Source organism: Engystomops pustulosus, chromosome 9 (assembly GCF_040894005.1).
Source record: "Engystomops pustulosus chromosome 9, aEngPut4.maternal, whole genome shotgun sequence".
Classification (NCBI taxonomy): domain Eukaryota; kingdom Metazoa; phylum Chordata; class Amphibia; order Anura; family Leptodactylidae; genus Engystomops; species Engystomops pustulosus.
This window is the reverse complement of record NC_092419.1, coordinates 97,318,610-97,334,686: the sequence shown is the minus strand read 5'-3', so window position 1 is coordinate 97,334,686 and position 16,077 is coordinate 97,318,610. Positions and strand designations below refer to the sequence as shown.

General features: G+C 42.8%; 1 protein-coding gene across 3 annotated transcripts in view; it reads right to left on the bottom strand.

Moving 5' to 3' along the window:
• Positions 1-4,143, bottom strand: part of WNK3 (WNK lysine deficient protein kinase 3) — a 54,045-nt gene extending 49,902 nt beyond the window's left edge. The window contains exon 1 of one of the 3 annotated variants that reach the window (XM_072124316.1): positions 4,040-4,143. The gene's annotated coding sequence lies outside the window, so the exon portion shown is untranslated. Of the gene's footprint in view, positions 1-3,439; positions 4,002-4,039 lie in introns of those variants that run through there. The other 2 variants (XM_072124314.1, XM_072124317.1) reach the window with 2 other exon arrangements.
• Positions 4,144-16,077: the final 11,934 nt, after the last annotated feature.

The window sequence follows — 16,077 nt, the reverse complement described above, 5'->3', positions numbered from 1 at the left end:
GAAAATAAATAGGACACAAATAAAGGAGCACATGGACTCGTCACACTGGCTGATGGGCAACGTGTTCATCTTTGCTCCTGGACAGCTGATCTCAGCCGCAGAGCATTGTTTATTCACAAGATACATTCACTGAGATCTATGAAAGTATACTAATCACAGCCAAATCTGCAATTCTTCAGGACGGTCACAGATCATCTACATAAGGAGGGGGGTTGTTTATTTACAGATACTTGTAGAGCAGGCGGCTCTATTGAAGTACCCCACTGAGCAGCCTGCAGTCCACCTACATTTACTCCTTCAAGTCCTTGAGTTATTTTCTATTGTTCCGGTTAACATGTCTGTATTACAGCCATATATCAACTGTACGAAAGTTTGTAAAGTACAGTACCATGCAGCCCTGTTAGTAGGGATAAGCACCCATAATACAGACCATATTATACAGCATTGTTATCCAAGGAGTATTGCCTAAATAGGATATATCATAAATATCCGAAACAAGGGATCTATTTCAATAAAAGCCTATGAGGAAGTCAATCACTCATGGGACCCGTTCTCAAGTTTCCACCAAAACGGCCAGGCTCTGCCAACATTAAGAGAGAATTAAAGAAAATCTACCATCAAGCATGATTAAACAGGGACACTTACTCAAAGATCTAGGAACTGACTATGGTAATCTTCTATTTGTTATCCATGGCCTCACTTCTAAAATCAACTCAAAGTATCCTAATTAGTCTGAAAGGCTGTGCCGACATTACCAGAGCCACTCAGTGCTGAAGACTCACAGGCCGTTAGAATGAGCAGAACATTCCTCCCCCTGCCTGTGTAATGCAGCAGCAGGAGGAAGTGCAATGTGAAGGGAGACCTGCTCTGCTCATTTCAACAACCTGTGAAGCTACAGCACTGAGGGGCTCTGGAAACACTCACCAAGGCCCTTCAGGATAATTAACATAAGTATACCAGTTTATATTAGTAGGAAGGAGGCCATTCACAGCAAATATAAAGAGATTACCACAGTCACAGAGCCTGGGTCTATGAGTAAGTGCCCCTGGTTTATCATGATGGAATTTGATGGTAGATTTAACTTTAAAGACTATTAGGACCACATGTGATAGGAGGTGGTCCACTCAATCAGACCTTCATTAATATAGCTGTTGTAGAATCCCCCATTAATGTGTCCCTACTTTACACCAGCAGACACATCTCTGCATGTATATTCAATATCAGAAGAGTTATACCATGGAGACAGGCAGTGGCTTATCTCCTGTAAGTGCAATAGATTCTTTGCCCCACAACCTCAGGGGGGAGCTTGGACACCCCTATACACATTGGCCTGATACAAAATCTTTCCAAAAAAAAAAATAAATAAAAAAAGATGCAAGGCGCACGTGTTCATTAAAATTAAAGAAGGATTGTTCTCAAAGGAATCCAAGAGAGGAAACAACCAATGAACGTGCAACCAGAACCCAGTTTGCCAGGTGGGGGAGGCACTGCAGCTGGCACAGCACATGAGCCCAGTAATCATTACTGTCTCCTGTATCAGGTACACAACACAGACTGGAAAAAAAGAAGCTGCACTGATAGTAAATGGAAACATTTTTTTTTTTAAGAAATTTGTTATGGCTCCGAGCAGGGCTTGTCAGCTGGCACACGAGCAAACACTTTTATCTGCACCCGGAGAACAGTTCACAGAGGCGGACGGCGGAAACAAGTTATCATCCCAACTCCAATGACATTTAATCACACCGTATGCCCAGCAACCTCAATCAATGCAAATGACATAACTTATTCATTACAAAGGCCGAAACACACAACTAAAAGGATGGACGCATTAAAGTACAGCAAGACAAGCAAAAGAACAAAGCCGATGCAAACGCTCTGCGACGCTGTGGAAATAACAGGGAGCGAGGCTGACACGGTGCACAACAGTGGGCCGGGCCACCAGGGCAATGTTAACACTCCAGGTGCTGAACATGCATGTAAAAGATGAATAACAAACTTTCATGTAATGGAGGAGAAGTACACATTGCCGATCATACAAGGATAAAAACTTTCACAACTCGTCATCTGTACTGAATGTGATGTGACAGTACATACCTGTGGCCATAACTACAATAAACCAGCCCCTGGGCACCATGTAGTGTGTATACAAATGAGTCAGTAGTGACAACCATGGCATAACAAATGTATTGTTCATCATAAGACAAAGACATCTCATTATATATTCACTTCCATGGCTACTCTCAATCATCTGTCTATAAAGAGTACAGCTACCCTTAAGAACTAAATGAACAGATGTCACACATGTGCACTACCATCACATGAAGTCAAGGACCTACATGCTCAGGTCCTGGTAGTCAGACCTCTTATCCTATGGATAGGTATTTGTGGGTAACCACTATAGGCGCAATTATCATGACCTGTGTTCTCTCACACCACCCCTGCTAACCCTTAGGGACACCACATTATATATTAGGCGCACATCTCGCTAAAATTTACTCTAGTAGGGGTCTAAACTCAATTGAGGCAAATGTTCACGCCGCAAAACTGGCATGAGAGTTATTGAATTTAGCACAACCAAATGGCTCTACCTTTTACCCAACTCCTTGCAAACTTTTTGGGAAGTGGCGAGGGCGGGTGGATGATAAATTCCATTTGTGCAGAACCTTTAACAAACCTATTGTTTTTGAGCCTTTTTCTACCCAAATAGACATTAATAATTGACCCCATATATCTGCATTATACTTCTATGGTTGTCTGTGATAGATAGATAGACTATATGCACACACATCTGGCTGCATGTAAATATTACTTACACTGCTGTGCAGAAAAGCATTGATCTCTATGTACATCTATATGAAAAATGTGCGTGTGGTGAATGTATATAAGCAAACGCTAGATATAATAAGTATACATACAGATAAGAGCTGATGTACACAGGGGTCATAGATGCTATGATAGAGAATATATATATATATATATATATATATAGAGAGAGAGACAATCAAATGCTATAGATATATCACAATACTGTACATATTTGCAGGTAGTCACAGAACATATACTTAGTTCAATATGACATATATAAACACACACATATAGTTTATACAGACAGCTCAGTCCATACACACAGTCACACATATAGGACATCTATACAGACCGCTCAGTCAATACACACAGTCCCATATAGGGCATCTACACACAGTCCCATATAGGTGATCTATACAGACAGCTCAGTCCACACACAGTCACATATACAGGACATGTACACACAGCCACATATGCACTCCTGGTAATAGCAGTATCAGTCTGCCCCTCCATACAGGATCGATGTGACCAATGGCAGCCCCTGCACATACATGACTGAGGAGTCGCAGCAACACATGTCCCTGTGTGTGACAGCACATCCATTACACTAGATACATATACACACTGCTCTCACCGGCTGCGGTAACGGTTCTGGCCGCCCCCCTCTCCTGGTCACGGGCAGCTGTTCTCTCAGGGGGTTACCGGGAGGCGGCGGTGTACGGGGCAGGGGTGTGGAGAGGGGGGCGCCGGTTACATGAGGGAGACCCCGCCGCTCATCACACACACCGAGCAACACGCGCGCGCGACCGAGCAGAGGAGAGAGAGAGCGCGCACACCCTCCTCACCTGCGCGCCCCCGACATTTACCTCAGGAGGAGAGGGAGAAAAAAAAGAGGGGGGGCGGTTATAACGGACAGCGCGTGAGAGAAAATGTACGGAAATATACGGTAACTATAGAGAGGAGAGCACGACACAATGAATGGAGGAGAAAGGGGGACAATAGACTGGACGACGAGCGCTCAGCACAAAGCTGCGGTACCGGAGCGGTTCTACGCTACACTACACGCGTGTTTGGGGCTTGTTTTGCTTTTTTTTTTTTTTGTATTTTTTTTCCTCCGCCCGCCGAGGCCCCCCCAGCCATTGGACAGACAATGAGAAGGTCCCTGTACCCGAGCGTCTCTCGTGCGCGTAACCGTGAGAGCGCTCCCCAGACCTCAGGCGCGCCGCCGACTCACCTCCTGCGCGCTCCCGTGGCCCTAGCTGCAGTGGCTGAGATCGATGTAAGTGCGGATGACGTCAAGACGTCGCCGCAAGGGCTGCCGGGAGATGTAGTTCTAGGCACATAAAGGCGCGCTCAATGAACTGTAGGGGCTTCTGCTTTATTTCTTTATTGTATTACATGTATTTATTCAGAAATGTACATGTCCTTTTAGTTTGATTTTTGGAAAAATAAATAAATAAATTGAAATATATATCATGGAGATATGAGATCAGTTAAGGTAATTTCCTCAATTAAACTTAACTTAATTTTTTTTACAGCCCCCATTATAGAGCCCAATCCAAATTTACATAGAGCAAAGTAAGGACACTGAAAGGGATGGCGTATAACCGGAGTCAGACAACAGCTGGAAGAGGGAAGGGACACCTGGAGCGTGGGCAATAAAAATGGGATAAAAGAAAGAGAGAGAACATGGAGCAGGGATACAGGATGACGGACAAGACTACAGACAGTAGATGGAAGGTGCAGGAACAGAGGAGTACAGTGGTGAACTTGAGCCGAGGCCTTAGGCTTAGCTTTCACACACAATTTAAAGGAAACCTACCACTTCCGATGGTGGGTATAAGCTGCAAATGCCGTGCACCAGGTCAGGGTGAGCTGTTGCCGGCGCTTATTTTCGTTATGTTATTAAACATATGTAAAGCGTTTAAACGCTTTATTCATCTTATATAGGAAGTGGCTTCACCGCACCGTGGTCTGGGCTCGGCGCACCGTCTTCGCGACCACTTCGTGCGCCTGAATAGGAAGTGGTTGTGTACATGGTGTAACGAGCGCGTACCGCGGTGCAGCTACTTGTATATAAAGATTAATAAAGCGTTTAAACGCTATTTAATAACATAACGAAAATAAGCGCCGGCACCAGCTCACACTGAGCTGGTGCACGGCATTTGCAGCTTATACCCACCATTGGAAGTGGTAGGTTTCCTTTAAAGGACTTCTACCGCCAGGATGAAGGATTGTAAACCTAGCACACTGACATACTGGTGTGTACCCCCTCCGGCAGGATCTGCTGTTCTTTTAGCTTCCTATTTCCTTGTTTTTAAGAAAAAAGGCTTTAATAATTATGCAAATTAGACTGAGGACCTCCAGGCTCCATTTGCATAATTTTAAAAGCATTGTTTGGTAAAATCCAGGGCTTTAGAAGCTGAAAGAACAGGGGACAGACACAAGTATGTCAGTGTGCTTGGTTTACAATACTTCATCCTGGGGGTAGATTTCCTTTAGGTTCAGCAGGAAGGAGCATAATATTTGGGGGAAGTGACTGGAGCAGGGGCGCTGGAGGAAGGGGTTCTAGAAAAAGTGCTAGGAAGACTGGAGCAGAGGTGATGGAGAGAAGACGCCAGAGCATAGATGTTATAGGGGGCTACAGGAAGCAAAAGTAAGGAACGGGCGTTCAGCAATGCTCCCTTTCAACTACCATGCAGGCATTTTTAGCATGGATGAGACCGGGAAACTGTCAGTCACTTATGGGACATTTGTCTACATTACCACTTGTATCATTAGGAGGCATCTGGGGGATATATGTTATATATTTATATAGGTCACTTTAAATTAATGCAGACCCCCTAAACAAATACAGACCCCAGACTAGACCCCCTACACACATCAATTAGCACTTTACTTGAAACAGTCCCAAGACCAGACTTCACCACAATAAACTATCCCCCCTATTTTTTTTTTTTGTTTTTGTTTTTGTAAAAAATGTTTTTTCGTTATTATACAATACATCAAATATCGAGGCATTTCATTACCATTATACATACAAAAGAAAACACTTTTTCATACAATAATAAAATATTGACCATGAACATTCCCCATAACATATACAAAACCCTATCTCCCCACCCCACCACCCCAACCCCCACCAGAATAGAGAGAGGAGAAAGAAAAAGAAAAAAAAAGAGGCTTGGCCGGCCCATACTCCTTACTCCTCATCATAACTCCTGAAACCTTTGCCCCCCTACCAACCAGATCTTATTCCAAATATGCAGAGACCTCCTTCTCAGATATGTAATCTTTTCCCAGGCCTTCACTTTTTTTATACACTCCAACCATTCCATATAGGATGGGCTTTGCTCACTACCCCATTTTTTGGCAATTCCCAATCTGGCCAGTAGTAAGATTTTACTGATAACTTTACCAAGGTCTTGTTTATCAAATTCATATACCCCCCAAAATAGCTACTTGTGGTGTCCTGGGAAGGACTATGAAAAGCTCTTTATTTATAAAACCTAATATCTCTCCCCAATAGGCTCCCAAATCTGCATCTTCTCCCGCACATCGGCGGCAAGTGGAGTTTTCCCTCCATTTCATATTATACAGTGCCTTAGGGGTGTAATATAATTGATGCACGAAATTAAAATGAGTCATTCTATGATTCCAAGTTAGGGAAGAGCTCAACATTTCTCTGTAGTAACTTTTCCAGAATTCATTGGAGACCTTACCAATGTCTTTTTTCCCATTTTTTACATGATATGATATCTTCCTTTTCTATCCTGGCCTGTAACATTACATTATATAAATGTGAACTAATTTTCTTTGTGATGGTATTTCTCAAAAATTCGACACACATATTAATTCCCAGCCTAAATCTGTTCCTTTCAACCTTCAAATAAGCATGATACAATTGGAGAAACTTTAAAAAAACTCCTATCCTCTTCCCCAAAAAGACCCTGCATTTCTTCTAAGTTCAACATCCGTGATTCTGAAAAAATCTGTGAAAGGCAAATGAATCCCCTTTGTCTCCACTATTCCTTCTGAGTGATGTGTCTGAAGTTTTCAAAATGAAAATTATCCCAAATAGGTGAAAAAGGAAATATCCCTTTAAAATGAGTTATCTCATTTAAAGCCTTCCAAGCTCTATCTAATAACACTGCTATAGTAAACCCTTTAAAAGCCCCCCTGTGCCAATTCCCCACTCTCTAACAACGTGAAAATCGAGTCTCTGTGCCCTATGCTCAAATTCATTAATCTACAAAAAGCAATACAACTAGGTCTACTAACTAGAACCTTCAAATGGGTTGCAACCAAATAACCAAGGAACCCCCAAACCTCCCTGCTCCACCCTTCTGGTCATAGTGACAAGTTTGATCCTTGCCCTTTTTTTCTCCCATATGAACTCTATCAACATTGAGTCTATTAATTTAAAGATCTTTTTTGGTATCCAAACTGGGCATACTGCTAAAGGGTATAACAATTGTGGTAATAGAATCAAGTCCAACCCTATCGGCTCTAGAGAATGGCATTTTAAACCAATTTGCGATATTGTGTCAAATATTACTTATTATTGGGATAATATTCAGTTCCACATATCTGGCAGGGTCTGCTGTTATAACACCCCCCCCCCCCCCCCCCAAGTATTTAAAACTACAATCCTTACCGTGAACATCAACTTGTATCCCAAGATTGGGGATTTCCCCCTCGAGTGGGAGTAATACTGTCTTTTCCCAATCTATTTGTAGGCCTGAGAACTGACCAAATTTCGTGACCAAATAAAAAATTTCTACCAGAGTCTCCTCCGGTCTCTGTATAGTCATCAGGATGTCATCTGCGTACAGGGATATCTTATCCCTCTCGCCCCCACTCCCCCACCCCTTAATCCACTCCGCCTGTCTAATCATTATAGCCAAGGGTTCTATATACTATACTCCATTTTAAAATACAGACCTTATGTAAACGGACCCAACACCAGACTTTGCCTTGAAATAGACACCAGACCAAAATCTCGCTTCCGGAGATTAATGGAACAGACGGCTGCGACCATTCTACTCCATACATCTTAATGGAGCTGACGCGCCATGTTTGGCAATCTCCGTCAGCTCCATAGAGATGAATAGAACAGAACGGTCATGTGCGGCCATCTGCTCCATTAATCTTCAGGATCGTCAAGGGGTTCGATTGAGGTACCTCAGACCCCATCTGACTCCTCATTCTCATGATCTGTGGGGGTCTCATCACTGAGACCCCCACCGATCAGAAAGTTAGGCGCTATCCTATGGATAAGGCCCAACTCGGTTTGTGGGACCACAGCTTTAAATATAGTTCAGCAGACACTTTATTATTTTAATAAGGGGGCTGCTGGACTAAATTAATAAGGATACGGGCTGAAACCTACCATCAAAATCAAGCATAAACTAGGGACCAGAGGGAGGAGAGACAGATGAGAGCAGGGGGTTGGGTGAGACATGTTCTGCTCATTGTAACAATCTGTGACTCTGCAACACCTCCAGAGCTCTTGAGACTCATTAGCATAATTGTAAAAGTTGATTTTAAGGAAGGAGGCCATGTATAATACATATAAGAAAATTACCACAGTCACAGTGCCCGGATCTATGAGTCCCTGGTGTATTATGGCGGATTTTGATGGAAGATTTTCTTTAACCCCTTCCCGCACCCTGACGTGATTCTACGTCATAGGATGCGGGTAGTTCCCGCACCTTGACGTAGAATCACGTCATGGCGATCGCCCGAGCTCAGAAGCTGAGCCCTTGCGATCGCCGCGGGATCCCAGCGGTACGCGGTAGCTGGGATCCCGCAGTAACAGCCGGGATCGCGACTATCGCGATCCTGACTGTTTAACCCTATAGACGCCGCGGTCATAGTGACCGCGCCATCTATGGTGTATTGGCGCGACGATCGGCACCCTCTGTGCAGGGCACGGAGGTGCCGATCGTTGCCATGGCAACCTAGAGGCACGATCAGGTCCCCTGGGCTGCCTATGGCAGCTGCCTGCTAGGATCGTGCACTGTGCACGATCTAACAGTGCAGCTGTCAGCCCAATCAGAATGCATAGGCTGACTATGTCATATGCTGCAATACATTAGTATTGCAGCATATTACAATGAACAAGTGATCAAATGATCACTTGTTCATGTCCCACCCTGGGACAAAAAAAAACAGTAAAAAAAAAGTTTTAAAAAAAGGTGCAACTAAAAAAAAATTATTTAAAAAGAATAAAAGTCCCCTTAAGTCCCGTCCCATGCAGTAATCATATAAAACATAAAAAAAGTGAAAATCACCAAAAAAACCACAACATATTGGGTAGCACAATGTCCGTAACAACCCGTCAAATAAAATAAAATGGTCACTGAACCCGTACGGTGAACGCCGTAAAAAAAAAACACAAAAAAAACTCACAAAAATTATTAAATTTTCACATCTGACTGCATAAAAAGTGCATAAAGAGTGATCAAAAAGTAAAATGTACCCCAACATGATACCAAGAATAAGTACAGCTTGTCCCGCAAAAAATAAGCTTTAAACCAGCGCTGTAAACAAAAAAATATAAATGTTCTGCCCATTGTTACATGGCGATACAAAAACAAGTAAATGTCTCACAAAATGAGTTCTATATTTTGCAAAACAAGTTCACCATAAAAAAGCCATGTAAATGGGGTATCGCCGTAATCGTGATGACCCATAGAATAAAGATAACACATTATTTTTATGGTACGGTGAATGTCCGAGGAAAAAAATGCTAAAAACCATAAACAAGAATTAATGATTTTTTTAACCATCACCAAGAAAGAGTTAATAAAATATGATTATTGGCTATTGAGCCCCCCTGTAAATGATGTACCTGAAAAGTGGATCTCATCCACAAAAAAATAATCCCCCATATGTCCAAATTACAAAAAAATGAAAATTTTATAGCCTGTAAGATGTGACGTTGCAGATCTGCTCTGAATGGCGCCTCCTTCCGTTCTATGCCCGGCCGTGCGCCCATACAGCAGTCACCACCACATATGGGGCATCCTCTGACTCGGGAGACGTTGGGTATCAAACTTTGTGGAGTTTTTTGTAATTTAATACATTGTGACGGTTTAATTTTTGGCCAAAATTAATATATTGTCTAAAAAAAATGACAGCTTGTAAATTAGACCTCCATTTTGTTTTAACCACTGTGAAGCATCTAAAGGGTTAACATACTTCTTAAAGTTGATTTTTTACACATTGAGGGGTGTAGTTTCTAAAATGGCATGATTTATGGGGGTTTACTGCTGTTTAGGCCTCTCAGAATCAGTTAAAGCTGAGGAGGTGCCTCTAAATAAGGGTTTTGGCGTTTTTCATAAAAATGAGCAAATTGCTCCCAAAATTCTGAACCTCCTAACAACCTAGAAAAGAGAGAAGATGCATAAAACCCTATGCCGATATAAAGCAGACATTCGGGAAATGTTAGTTATAAAGTTACTTGGGTGCTATGACTATCTGCCTGAAAAGCAGAACATTTTAAACTATGAAAATGAAGAATTTTTAGAAATTTTTGCCAAATTTAAGTTTTTTTCATAACTTAACACAAAAGATATCATCAAAATTTTAATATTACTTTGAAGAACAATGTGTGACGGTAAAACAATCTCAAAATCCCCTGGATATGTTAAAGTGTCAAAAAGTTATAACCTCCTATAATGACACAGGGCAAATTTTAAAAATCAGGCCTGGTCCTAAAGGTCTAAAATGGCATAGACACGAAGGGGTTAAAGGACATTTACCATCACTTTCCGAGTGCAGAAATATAGAGTTATAAAAATTATGCAAATTACCCAGGGGTGCTCAGGCTACATCACCCAAGTACTTCAGGGAGCCACATGTTTTAATGTATGCACTCACCCATAGACCTACCTGATGATGAAGTGATGACATACATACAAAAAAAGCTTGCAGCTTTATGCCCCTTTTGCGTCCCTGCCCTATGCACAACAAATTTACAATATATTCCTCCAGAATAATGGCTGGGTTATAGCTGAAATCTTTCCTGGGTCTGACCATAGATGTCATTCTGGCGGATGAGTGCTGCACCAGAATAACCAAGAGGAACTTGAGCGCATAATCCTAGTGAATCGCGGCACATTGTATTATCGTCGGACAATGCACTTTTGGTGAACTCCGCGGACCAGGTAAGTAAATGAGCCCCATATTGTATAGTGGCAACAATTGGTATTGCACCTTATTCACTTGAATGAGACTGATCTCCAATTAGGTCATGAAAGTGCGTGACTGATTGGTATCGGCACTGACTGCCTTAGACCACTGGAGATATTTCACAGCAGATTTTAATCATATATCTACAATGTGCAGGAATCTTTAGACCTGTTTCTTTTAGTTCTCCTCAATTGTAATTTAGAGTAAACTTTGAGGATCCTGGAAGCCGTTGTGTCTGGAGTCCCTGGACATTTTCCCAGCAGGGGGGAGGCTACCAGACGGCCATCACATCTCATCTCCATATTTACAACATTACTTCTAAATACAGGCAGTCCCCAAGATACATACAAGATAGGTTCCATAGGTTAGTTCTTAAGTTAAATTTGTATGTAAGTCGAAACTGTATATTTTATAATTGTAGATACAGACAAAAATTTTTTTTGCCCCAGTGACAATTTTTTGCCTTTATGGGACCAATCATTATCAACAAAGATTCTTTACAGACCCTTTAAAGCACACAGAGAGCTTCACCAAAGGTCTCAGTGGGCAGTGAGGTCGTCTTTAACTAGGGGTCGTCTGTAAGTCGGGTGTCCTTGAGTAGGGGACTGCCTGTATAACAGAACCAAAATGTCACCCAATGCCTACCAAAATAACCGTCAAGTGTGATACTGCCCTATAAAGATAATAAAGAGGTAAACATGAAATTCTGGCTTTCAACATACATGTACACAAGAGCCGTTTCAGGACCTTTGATGGTCCTCCGTAGGTCTTCAAACTGCAGCACTGAAAACTGGGATAAAGGGATTGTTATTATCTGTCCACAGATAACAATCTGATGAGTGAGAGTCAGACTACTATGGCCTATCCTGAGAATACGGGGCCCGTTTTCACAAATTGAATGAAGCGTCAGTGCTGTCTTATACAATGTCTATACAAGGCTTATCTGCTGCTGAGTTACTGTTCTGAGAATTCAGCTACAGAGTTTCCCAAATTCTTCTTTGGCAAATAAGGTGTTTCCTTGCTGTGAAATTTACAGTATAACGCTACATTCACACTACAGTATGGGGGACGTATATACGGCCGACGTATATGCGGCCGATATACGTCCCCCATACACTCCTATGGGCTCACGGCCCTGTACGGGAGCGGTACGGTGCAGCACACGTGCGGCACCGTACCGCTCCGTAGCCCGGGGAAAGATAGGACCTGTCCTATCTTTCCCCGTATTACGGCGCCGTGCGCCATTAGTTTCTATGGAGAGGGGCGGGGGTGAGCTGCGCTCACCTCCTCCTCCTCTCCCCGCGCTGCCGTGAGCCCGCCGTGCTACGGTGCGGCGGGCTCACGGCAGTGTGAATTTAGCCTAAGGCTACATTCACACGGACGTATAAAAACGGCCGTATATGTACCGTTTTTTTACGGGTTACATACGGCCACATTCATTTCAATGGACAATACGTCCAACCATTTATATTGCCGTTTTTGACACTGGAGTGTACGGACCGTATACTGGCCGTATAAAAATATAGAGCATGTCCTATTTTCTCCCGTATTTCAGTTCTGTATGCCCTAAAAGTCTATGGGCATGTATAAAATACGGGTTAAATACGTGCTGCATACGGATGAAAAACGTCACGTATTTATACAGAAATACAGCCTGTAGATACAGGACTGGAGAAATACATGTCCGTGTGAATGCACCCTAAGGCTGCATTCACACTGCCGTTGCCCGCCGCACCGTAGCATGGCGGGCAACGGCAGCGTGCAGGGAGAGGAGGAGGAAGTGAGCGCAGCTCACCCCCGCCCCTCTCCATAGGAACATATGGGCCACGGTGCAGTAATACGGGAAAAGATAGGACATGTCCTATCATTTCCCGGGGTACGGAGCGGTACGGTGCCGCACGTGTGCAGCACCGTACCGCTCCCGTACCATGCCGTGAGCCCATAGAAGTGAATGGGGGACGTATATCGGCCGTATATACGTCCCCCATACATGTGTGTGAATGCAGCCTAATAGCTGCAGGTTAGCAGTGTAGTACAGGTCATCTTATGGGATTTTTTTGTTTGCAGCCTGTCAAGGAGATATTAATCTTGAATGTGTAAGATTTGTTTAACTATAGTGCAATTACTGACTTTGTTGAACTATAGGACAATTGTCATCTTTTGAAGTGTCCAGGCAGCTTTTTATGACATCCTGGAGTTTTTACAGCCTGATAAACTCTGACCTGAAGACTGGTCTGTGCAGACCCCAAAGGACATTTGGTCTCCCCCCCCTCTCCCACCTCTACTTGGAAACAAATAACTGTTTAAATATTCCTGGACTCTCCCCCTCATTAACAATTTGTCCTATCCTGAATGACCCTGGGGACTAATTCATCAACGGGAGGTTCTGAAACCTGAACTAAACAGAGAAGATATAAAACAATACGAGATACAGGAAATAGTGTTCACTCTATGGGGGCTGCTAAGAAAAGCTGAGTGTGTTACATATTTCTCCCACCTCCAGGGAATCAGGATTTACTTTAAGTTGTCCATTTTTATTTTATTACTGTTTTGATTAGATCAAGCAATAATAAAGTTTGAGTTCAAAAAAGTTGGTGTCTCCATTCTACAGACAAATCATGGAGTCACTCAGCAGATGTCTCTCTCATAGCTCCCTCACCCCCCCTCCCTTCTGGCCACGTCATTATTTTTTAAATGGTAAATCCCATGATGAATGGACATGCGCAACTCTGGGCAGTGAGAGTGGTACGTGACACACTATGGAGCCTAGCGAGTAGACAATAGAAGATCCCTCTCCTCCCTCACCACACACAGCACAGGGAAGCTAGCAGACCGCACATTGTGGGATTTTCTATTTGAAAATCAATGATGTAGCCATAAGGGAGGGGGGAAGAGGAAGCTGTGACAGACGTTTGCTAAATGACTCAATGGGGCGCATGTATCTTAGTTTTTCAGCTGCCACTTTTCAAGTTTCCTGAAGTTGGCCTATTTAATCATTGCAATGTATCTTAATTTTTTTCCTTTGTGATACATGTGATGAGTTTCCTGATTAGTCTTACTTTTGGGACTTTGTGATGTGCAACTCTTTAGTCCCAAACTTTGGTATGCTGCTTGACTCTGCACCTAAAAAGTCTCAAACTGCGAAAAGTCGCAGAAGAAAATGAAAGCAATAGGAGTGATACATGTCCCCCAAGTACAAATCTGAAGAAGGGAGATGCCCAGATGACTCAGGGAAGATGCCATAAAGGTGCCAGGTACCTTTATTTTTGGCTGATCTAATCAAATGGATTTTAATTGTAAAGACACTTTTGGCATAAGGTGGAATATTGCTGCAGGAACCTGTCACTAGGTTTGAAAGTGAAAAAAAGTCCCCTTTAATGAGAGTAAGTATTTGACATGCCTGACCAGGGCTACATCCAATTCTATGGGAATTTTGGGGCGGTGAAGTTGGAGGGAGCACTCGTTGGGTCCCTATTCTTATGATCACTGGAGGTTCACATAGTTAGGACCCAAACAATCAGACCCTTGTTCCCTATCTAAGGAATAGGGGCTACTATAAATACCATTAGTGGCAAAACCCCTTTAAAGGGAACCAGTCAGGAGAAATTGGTCTAATAAACCACTACCAGTATGTTGTTAAGCAGCTGAACACCTTCCACATCATGTTTCTTTCATTGCCCAGTGTCGAGGCATCAGCCAGAAAATCGACTTTGAAGTGAGATGTAAATTGGTTGTAGAAAGTCAAGGGGGCGGAGATGGTAACACTAAAGTCAAGCTCCCTCTCCCTAAGAAAGCCCCATGCACTGTAATTTATGGTCCTGCATCAAGAGACATCACTAACCAGATCTCCTAAAGTCCAATGAATGATTTAAATCACAGAGGAGGAGGCGTTCAGAGTTCCCCACCAATTTACACCTCACTTCAAAGATGATTTTCAGGATGATGCCACCAAACTGGACCATGAAAGAAACAAAAATTAGCTGCGTTACACTGCTTGACAATATTCTACTAGTGGTTTATCAGGCCAATTGCTGATGACAGGTTCCCTTTAAATCTCATCCTATTCGCATGACAATATTTACTATCCATGATGAAGTACAACATGTGGATATATTGAGTGGCAACTGGTCGCCATTAGAGTGATGAATGATCGATATTTTCTGTATTTTCCAGAGTGTATATTTACCTCTCTGTATACAGCATATCAAACAGGTGTCACCTTTTTATTACCCCTGTTGTACAGGATATGACCCTAAATGCCCTTTTAGGTGACTTGCCCCAGGTGATGACAGCTGGTAATATGGAATGTGTATGTTTGCTTAATGCATTGTGATAACAGCCATAAAAAGAGACTGACATAGATACAGGAAAGACTATTCTGAGGCACAGTCTAAGCAGTGAAGGTCAGTCCCTAAGTGGTTTCTGTATGTGAAATGTTCCGTATGTGTGAGATTTCCCCTTTTACGTAAGACAAAACTGGTTTCTCTTCTCTCTACACACAACGAGTGATTGTATCCACCTACAACTGGCCCAACGCTGCAAATGTCAGCGGAAGCTTTCCTGCTAAGCCATGGAAAAAAACAGACAGACGCCTAAGATGACCGATAATACACTGATATAATGTAGACTCCACATCAAGACGCCAGAAAAGCCCCTCCAGTTCTTGCTTTATGGCAACAAGTAGAGACTGATCTTCCTAAAAGCCCCAAGCAACTGCTGGTAGCATCAGATCTCAGGTTTTTCCCATGAAAAATTTCCTCATTCTAGAGAAAAATATTTTGCTTCAGTTTTCTGTTTCAGGTGATTCGCAACATTTTACATTAGTCATATTCATGGAAACCCAACAATGATCATGTATCGCAGGGATCCAGCAACAATCTTATACAGGCAGTCCCCTACTTAAGGACACCCGACTTACAGACGACCCCTAGTTAAAGACGGACCCTTCTGCCCATTGTGACCTCTGGTGAAGCTCTCTGGATGTTACTTTAGTCCCAGAATGTAATGATCAGCTGTAAGGTGTCTGTAATGAAGCTTTATTGATAATCATTGGTCCCATTACAGCAAAAAAAT